The sequence below is a fragment of the Rattus norvegicus genome, chromosome 2, assembly GCF_021556685.1.
Source record: "Rattus norvegicus strain SHRSP/BbbUtx chromosome 2, alternate assembly SHRSP_T2T, whole genome shotgun sequence".
In the NCBI taxonomy this organism is placed as follows: domain Eukaryota; kingdom Metazoa; phylum Chordata; class Mammalia; order Rodentia; family Muridae; genus Rattus; species Rattus norvegicus.
Window position 1 is genome coordinate 146,155,879 of NC_141535.1, and position 9,509 is coordinate 146,165,387.

General features: G+C 37.9%; 1 pseudogene across 1 annotated transcript; it reads left to right on the forward strand.

Annotated features, from left to right (window-relative positions):
* The first annotated feature begins 2,636 nt into the window (after window positions 1-2,636).
* LOC148006691 (MYND-type zinc finger-containing chromatin reader ZMYND8 pseudogene) lies at window positions 2,637-6,603 on the forward strand (annotated as a pseudogene). The gene has a single exon (XR_015674830.1). The product of XR_015674830.1 is annotated as an MYND-type zinc finger-containing chromatin reader ZMYND8 pseudogene (transcript).
* The last annotated feature ends 2,906 nt before the right edge of the window (window positions 6,604-9,509 follow it).

Consider the following 9,509-nt stretch of genomic DNA (forward strand, 5'->3'; position numbering starts at 1 on the left):
ATGTGATTCCTAAGTGTGTGAACAAGAGGGGTTCTGATTCCTGTGCCTTCTCATTAAGCTCTTTTCCTTATGTTGGTTTGCCTTATCCAACTTTGATGTGACATTTTTGCTTTATCTGATTATATTTTATTTTGTTGTGTTTTGCTGTTACCTGTTAGAAGTCTGTTCTTTCAAATGAGATATGAAAAAGACAGGGATCCCAGATGAGAGAGGAGATGGGGAGGAACTGGGAGGAGTAGAGGGAAGGGGAAATTAATCTGGATATATTATTTGAGAAAAGAATCTATTTTTAATAAAAGGAGAAAAGCAAGAAAAAAAGAAAAGAGGGTAAATATTGCTGCTATGCTCTCTCCCAAGATGTCAACATCAGTTGTCACTGCCTCTTTTTTTTTTTTACCCTCTATTTTGTCCCAATGTTTTGCTGCTTTCCCTTCAGTTCCAATTTTCATTTTGTCACATGGTATTACATCTTTGCTCTTTACAGCTGGGACTCTCTTCAAGACAGATACTTTCTTGCTACTATTACTTATCCCTCAGTAGCACCACATTTTACAATTACTGGTTGGTTGTTTACTTAAATTGTAATTAACTCCGTTCCCACACTTGATGAAAAATTTAGATTAGAATCATTCTGTCAAACTCTGCTTTTCAGACTGTGAAATGTGTCCATGGAGCATCTAGAAGTGCTGAAAGGGTCACCGTGCCTTCCAGTTTTGAGAAAATCATTTGTGAAAAATGAAGTGGTTACCTCCTAGCATATGATACTCTGAATTCTCGAACTATTCCCACTAAACAAAATAACCTAAAATACAGTTTTTAATTGCATTAAAACATTTCTCCTTTTGCAACAGAAACGTTTGCTTATCTAACTGGCTATTAGTGGAGAGGAGGAATCTGAATTGTAATTTTCTGAAATATGTTGGAAAGAATATGAAGATCCACTTGTTTTAAAATCTATGCAAAAGGGAGGAAAAACCACCACAGTCCTTTCATCCTTCAGAACAGTGTTGACTCTGAACTTGAAGCTTTGGTACTGTGTGCAAAAGCAGTTCTGTGCCACCTGCTAAAATATTTTCATTTTGGTATTTTTTTTTGGCCAGGCATAACAAGCCTGCATCAAGCTTATCTTAATTAGCATCAACAGCAGAGCATAGGAGGAACATAAGGCTTGGGAACAGATTATAGCTATAACAGGGTATATTGATTTTGGAGAACATATCATTTACAGCCTGGGTACTTTTGAGCATTAACTTATTTTAGTTAGTCTTTATTCCTCCATTTAATATAATCTCAGAAGTCTCTAGGCTTCGATGGGTACTTTAGGCTGTCTTGGCTCCTAGAAGAATTCTTGTTTTAAAAGAAGGACTGAATAATTCATTTGTTACTGGCTTTATGAAGCTACCCCACTCTCTTCCATTCATCTCTCCTTCATCTTCATCTTTTTATTTGTTTTTCCTTAAAGATATACAAAATTCTAATCTGTATCATGGACTGTCAGAGAAATTAAAGACGACATTCTCCTGGTGTAATTGTCTCGGAGTATCACTGCCTCCATCTTCTAAACTGGCCTAGTCCTGGAAGCTTCTAGCTTCTGTACAATCTACTCTAGGCCTAGAGTGTTTCAGCCTCTGAGACGTGAAGCTGAATAATCTCACCCTGTCTAGTTCTTTCTGAACTCTAACTGGCTGGTTATATTTATGCTCAATTTAGTTCTTCAGACTCAAACTCCTCTCCAAGAGGACTGATACGATCTGGCTTCTCTCTGCTTCTCATGAATTACTCTGTATGGCCTCAAACTAACTCTGGGAATCTGTTCTAATCTTCTGGCTCCTTCTCATTCTCTGATTCATTCTGTCTTCACCTCCGTTCTCTCTGCAACTTTTCTCTGTATACCTGCCTCCCTCTCTCTTCATTAGCCCCAAGATGCTTCCCCTTCCTCTCTCTTCTTGAGAGGGTTGAGCATATCTTGTTCTGTCAAGTCTTTCTCTGATTTATCATTTTGTCTGCCACTTAATTAGATATCACTTTGAAATATGGGATATCCTTCTACAAACTAACTTTGCCTACATTGTTTTGGATCAAAGGTGTGTTTGTATTCCAGCTTGAGGGATTAAAAATTCGTGTTAAGGTTTGAGCCACACCACAACTAGAAAGGTATTTTTTTTTCTTTTTAGTGAATGACACAATCTCAGGGCTTCATAGTGTGACCAAGTATCCAGCAACATACCATAATAGATCAAAACAAACATCTAAAATTCCATAGAAGAGAGCTCCAGATAACATGCTAAGAAGTAGTTTAATCAAAGAGTGAGAACTTTATACTAAAATTTATTGAAAAGTGTCTAAGGCAGTGATCCTCAACCTGGGTCATGACTCCTTTGACAGATCTATACCTCCAATATTATATTTATACAACAACTCATCACAGTCACAAAAAGTAGAAAAATAATAATAATGTTATGGTTGGGGATTACCACAATATGAGGAACTGTATTAAAGGGCTGGGGCATTAGGAAGGTTAAGATGAAGTAGTCTAGGAAAAGGGTTAGATTTAAGTTTTAATTCTGAACCTAGTACAACCTGGGAATCTCAAGATGAGAGAACCTCAATGAGGGATTTTCCCCATTGGGCTAGCCTATGCTCACGTCTGTAAAGAATTGTCTTAATTGTTAATTTATGTAGAAAAGACCAATCTACTGTGGGCAGCACCATAGTGAGGCTTTGTGTCTTGGGCAGTCTAGAGAGAGCTATCGACTCACGCAGGTACACTTATTTGTCTCCTGAACTGTATAAGAGTAGACAAAAGTAGCTGGATAGTAGGCAACCTTCATTTCTCTCTACTCTTAACTGTGGAAGTGATGTGACCAACTGATTGACAGCATCCCAATGAACTGTATCCTAAACTGTGAGCTAAAAGAAACCTTCCTCCTTCAAGTTGTTTCTGGTCATGGTATTTTATCACAACAATAAAAATGAAAGCAGCATGAATTACCCAAGATGCAATTCATAGACCACAGGAAGCTCAAGAAGAAGGATGACCAAAATGCAGATGCTCCCACTCCTTAAAAGGGGAAAATATCCATAGGAGGGGATATGGAGGCAAAGTTTAGAGCAATGACTGAAGGAACGGCCATTCAGAGCTTGCCCCACATGTGGCCTATATATATAGGATATATATATATCCATTGAAACACTGAAACTAGATAAGATTGATGAAGCTAAAAAGTGCATGCTGAAAGGGACCGGATATAGATATCTCCTGAGAGACACATCCAGAGCATGTCCAGTACAGAGGTCAATGCTAGCAGCAAACTACTGAACTGAGAACAGGACCCCCTTGGGGGAATTAGAGGAAGGATTGAAAGAGTTGAAGGGACTTGCAACCCTATAAGAACAAAAATGTCAACCAACCAGAGCTCTAAACCACTACCAAAAGACCAACCCAGGGCTACAACTGCATATGTAACAGAGAAGAGCCTTGTTGGGGCACCAGTGGAAGGGGAAACCCTTGGTCCAGCCAAGGCTGGACCCCCAGTACAGGAGAATGTGGGGGGGGTGGTAACGGGGTGGATGGGGGGACAACTGTATGGGGGAGGGGATGGGGGTTTATGGACAGGAAACTGGGAAAGGGAATAACATTTGATATGTAAATAAAGAAATATATCTAATAAAAAATGAAAACAGGAAAGCAATGATAGAGAGGAGCCATCGATTTCAAGAGAACTAAAGAAGAGCTTGCAGATGCGTCTATCACTGTTAGAACACTGTTTCATCAATGTCACTGTTTCTTGGTGGTCTTCACATTTCCTATAACTCCATGAACATGGTCATGTTCACAAAATCAAGGAGAACACTGCTATACTTTTTCCAAAATTGTACAGTACCTAGGCCTGAAATTTGTCAAGTCAGAATATGATTATCACCTACACTCTGACCCTACAAACTTTGATGATTTTTTTACCTTGATTTGGTTGGATTTTTTGAGGATATTATGTTAAATTCCTGCATTTGTTACTATCAAATGCATATTTACTACTACATGTGGAAATAATTATTTGTAAATGCATATAAGAATTTTGCTGATTTACCTCTTCGTATCTTTCTCAAAAATTAGAATACTAAATTATTAATTTTCCAGTCTTATTTCAAATATAAATTATTAGAATTGCTTAATATACCTACTATCTAGGAAATTCACATTTCATCTTAACCTATATACTATCATCATTCGTGTTTTCTCCAGTGTTGTTGTGAATAAAGGATGGGTTATTCTTATCTAATATTGATTTTTTCTTCTGCTTTTAGACAATCATTCCTGAAAGTAACCTGCCCTCCAAAGACTTAAACTTATTTGAGCAAGTTAATTATTTTTGAGAGTTCCTAAAGATAGCAATTAGACTTCGCAACATCAGAACCCAATTCTTCCACTACACGTCCTGGATAATCCAATTCACCTATAAAGCAAGATTCAGATCTAAATTCTCATTTCAGGAAAGTGATTGAGGACTTTAAGAAGAGCATAAATAACTCCCTTAAAGAAATACAAGAGAACACAAGTAAACAAGGAAAAGCCCTTAAAAAGGAAATACATAAATCCCTTAAAGGAATATAGGAGAACACAATCAAACAGGTGAAGGAATAAAACAAAACCATCCAGGATCTAAAAATGGAAATAGAAACAATAAAGAAAACATAAAGGGAGACAATCTCGGTGATGGAAAATCTAGGAATGAGAACAGGAGTCACAGATGCAAGCATCGCCAGCAGAATACACGAGATATTAGAGAGAATCTTAGCAGCAGAAGATACCATAGAAGGCATCCACACAACAATCAAGCTAAATACAAAAAGCAAAAATGGGACAAAATGAAAAGACCAAACCTAAGAATAATAGGTATAGAAGAGACTGAAAATTCCCAACTCAAATGACCAGCAAATATCTTCAACAAAATTATAGAAGAAAACTTCCCTAACCTAAGAAAGAAATGCCCATAAACATACAAGAAGAGAACACCAAACAGATGGGACGAGAAAAGAAAGTCCTCCCATCACATAATAATGCAAACCAATAACACCAAATGCACAGAAGAAAGAAAGAATATTGAAAGCAGTAAGGGAAAGGGTCAAGTAACATATAAAGGCAGACGTATCAGAATTACACCAGGCTTCTGAACAGAGACTGTAAAAGGCAGAAGATCCTAGGCAGATGTTATACAGACCCTAAGAGAACAAAGATGCCAGCCCAGCCTACTATACCCAGCAAAACTTGCAATTACCATAGATAGAGAAAACAACGTTTTCCAAGACAAAAACAAATTTAAACAATGTTTTTCCACAAATCTAGCCCTGCAAAGAATAATAGAAGAAAAACTCAAACACAAGGTGGGTAACTATATCCTAGAAAAAGCAAGAGTCGGTCGCAGGACCCAGGGGTTGAAGATGTCAGGAAGCTTGGCTGAAGAGGAAATAAAAACAGAACAGGAGGTGGTAGAGGGGATGGACATCTCTACTCGCTTCAAAGATCCTGGCTCTACAGAGAAAGGCCCAGAAATGGAAGGTCCCCAGCCTTTCACATCCCTCCAATGGCCATTCTCCCCAGGACTCATCCACAAGCCCCATTAAAAAGAAAAAGAAACCCGGCTTACTGAACAGTAGCAATAAGCAACAGTCAGAGCTAAAATATGGTCCGTTTTACTATATGAAGCAGCCACTCACCACAGACCCTGTTGATGTTGAACCCCAGGATAGATGGAATGACTTCTATTGCTGGGTTTGTCACCGGGAAGGACGAGCCCTTTGCTGTGACCTCTGTCCCCAGGTTTATCACGCTAAGTGTCTGAGACTAACATCAGAACCAGAGGGGGACAGGTTTTGTCCTGAATGTGAGAAGATTACGATAGCAGAATGCACCAAGATGCAGAGCAAAGCCATGACCATCCATGCTGACCATCGAACAGCTGGCCCACCTGCTCAAGTTTGTTATTCAGAAAATGAAGCAGCCTGGAACGGACACATTCCAGAAGCCCGTTCCATTGGAGAAGCACCCCGACTATTCAGAGTATATTGTCCATCTTATGGATCTTTGCATGTTGGAAAAGAATGCAAAAAAAGATGTACGGCTGTACGGAAGCCTTCCTGGCTGATGCCAAGTGGATCCTGCACAACTGCATTATTTATAATGGGGGAAACCACAAGTTGACGCAAATAGCAAAGGTTGTCATCAACATCTGTGAGCATGAGATGAATGAAATTGAAGTATGTCCAGAATGTTATATCTCAGCTTGCCAGAAATGAGACAACTGGTTCTGTGAGCCCTGTAGCAATCTATACCCTTTGGTCTGGGCAAAACTTAAAGCATTCACATTCTGGCCAGCGAAAGCTCTGAGGGACAAAGATGGACAGGTTGATGCCCGTTTCTTTGGACAACGTGACAGAGCCTGGAACAATCCACACGGGCGATCCTTGTGAACACAGATGCCTTCTCTCGGGGAGACCCCTGCTCTTGGCTGAGTTTTTTCCCATAAGCACTCATACAGATTTTTCAAAGATGTGTTTCTCAGAAGCAAGGACTCTAAAGGCAAGATGCACGACGAGGCCACCTGAGCCCGGGGTTGGAGCATGTATGTATTATTTATATGCCGGAGTTCTATGTTTTTATATAAGCATGAAACACAGGCAGTGAGAAAGAGCCAGGACCCGACATGCTGTCTGTTAATGCTAGGTCTGCTGTAGTTCCATTTTGTATGTTGTGTAAAACAAGCATCGATCAAAGCAAAAGGTGATGTGTGTATATCAGAAAACATTAACTGTATATCATTCCAGTACATTCCATTGTACATTTTAGTCTCTGTTTACTTTCTCTTCATTGTTAATAAGAGAACGCAAGCTGTGCCTTGTCCAGCTAGTTTAACCCCTACTAGAAAAGAAAGGAAGAAATGCTAGAAGAAAACAGGAGGGAGAGAAAATTTGTGAATTGCGGTCATCAAAAAACAAAACAAAACAAAACAAAACAATCAATCTAGTCTAGCTGGACTTATGTGGGAAGTGTAACTGCTTTTAGCATATGGGAGTATTTTTCACATTTTCTTTGTATAAAATTTGTATTAAACTTAAATATCTTTTTTGAAAAAAAAAGAAAAAAGAAAAAACAAGAAAGTAATTTTTTTCACAATAAACCCAAAAGAAGAGAAACACACAAACATAATTTTACCTCTAAAAACAAAAATAACAGGAAGCAACAATCATTGGCGCCTAATATCTCTCAACATCAATGGACTCAATTCCCCAATGAAAAGATATAGACTAACAGACTGGATATGTAAAGAGGGCCTAGCATATTGCTGCATACAGGAAACACACCTCAGTGACAAAGACAGACACTACCTCAAAGTAAATGGATGGGAAAATTTTTTCCAAGCAAATTGTCCCAAGAAACAAGCTGGAATAACAATTCTAATATCAAATAAAATAGACTTTTAACCAAAAGTTATCAAAAAAAGATGGGGAAGGATACTACATACTCATCAAAGAAAAAATTCATCAAGATGAACTCTAAATTTTTAATATCTACACCCCAAATGCACCCACATTTGTAAAAGCAGCATTACTAAAGCTCAAAGCACACATTGAACTTTACACAATAATGGTATATTTCAATGCCTTACTCTTACCAATGAACAGATCATGGGAACAGACACAAGAGACACTGAGAAACTAAAAGAAGTTATGAAAAACCTGGATTTAACTCATATCTATAGAACATTTCACTACACGCACGCACACACACACACACACACACACACACACACACACACACACACACACCTTCTCAGCACCTCATGGTACCTTCTCAAAAATCAACTATATACTTGGACACAAAACAAATCTCAACAGATACAAGAACATTGAATAAATCCCATGTATTCTATTGGACCACCATGGACTAAGGCTTGTCTTCAATAGCAACAAAAACAACAGAAAGCCCACATATACATGGAAGCTGAACAGCTATCTACTCAATGATCACTTGGACAGGGAAAAAGAAAAAGAAAGAAATTAAAGACCTTTTAGAATTCAATGATAATGGAGGCACAGCATATACAAACTTATGGGACACAATGAAAGCAGTGCTAAGAGGAAGACTCATAGATTTGAGGGCCTCCATAAAGAAATTGGAGAGATCATACACTAGAAGCTGAACACTTCATCTGAACACTCTAGAACAAAAAGAAGTAAATACACCCAAGAGGAATAGATGGCAGGAAACAACCAAATTCATGGTTGAAATCAACCAAGTAGAAACAAAAGGAACTGTACACAGAATCAACAAAACTAAGAGATAGTTGTTTGAGAAAATGAACAAGATAGATACACCATTAGCCAGACTAACCAGAGGGCACAGAGACAGTATACAAAATAACAAAATCAGGAATGAAAAGGGAGACATAACAACAGAAACGGAGGAAATTTAAAAAAAAAATCAGATCTTCCTACAAAAGTCTATACTCAGCAAAACTGGAAAACCTGGATAAAATGGAATGATTTCCTAGACAGATACCAGGTACAAAGTAAAATCAGAATCAGATAAACCGTCTAACCAACCCCAAAACCTCCAAGGAACTAGAAGTAGTCATTAGAAGTCTCCCAAGCCAAAAAAAAAAAAAAAAAAAAAAAAAAAAAAAAAAAACTCAAGGGCCAGATGGTTTTAGTGCAGAATTCTATCAGACCTTCAAAGAACATCTAATAACAATATTACTCAAAATATTCCATAAAATAGAAACAGAAGAAACACTGTCCTTTTCTTTCTATGAAGCCACAGTTATACTGATACCTAAACCACAAAAAGATTCAACAAAAGAAGAGAACTATAGAGCAATTTCCCTTATATCTATGCAAAAATAATAAAATTCTCATGAACCAAATCCAAGAATGCATCAAAACTATTATCCACCATGATCAAGTAAGATTCATCCCATGAAATATACAGAAATCCATCAATGTAACCCTCTATATAAACAAACTCAAAGAAAAACACCTACATGATCATCTCATTAGATGCTGAGAATGCCTTTGACAAAATGCAACACCAATTCATGCTAAAAGTGTCTGGAAATCAAGGTTCCTACCCAAATATAATAAAAGCAACATACAGCAAACCAACAGCTAAGCATCAAGCTAAATGGAGAGAAATTCAACACAATCCCATTAAAATCAGGGACAAGACAAGGTTGCCCACTCTCCCCCTATCTATTCAATACAGTACTTGAAGTTAATACTAGCAGTTAGGCAACAAAAGGAGAGTAAAGGGATACAAATTGGAAAGGAGGAAATCAAGATATCACTATTTGCAGATGATATGATTGTATGCATGAGTGACCCAAAAAAGTCCACACAAGAACTCCTACAGGTAATAAACAACTTCAGCAAAGTGTCTGGACATAAAATTAACTCAAACAAATCAGTAGCCTTCCTCTACTCAAAGTATAAATAGGCTGAGAAAGAAACCAGGG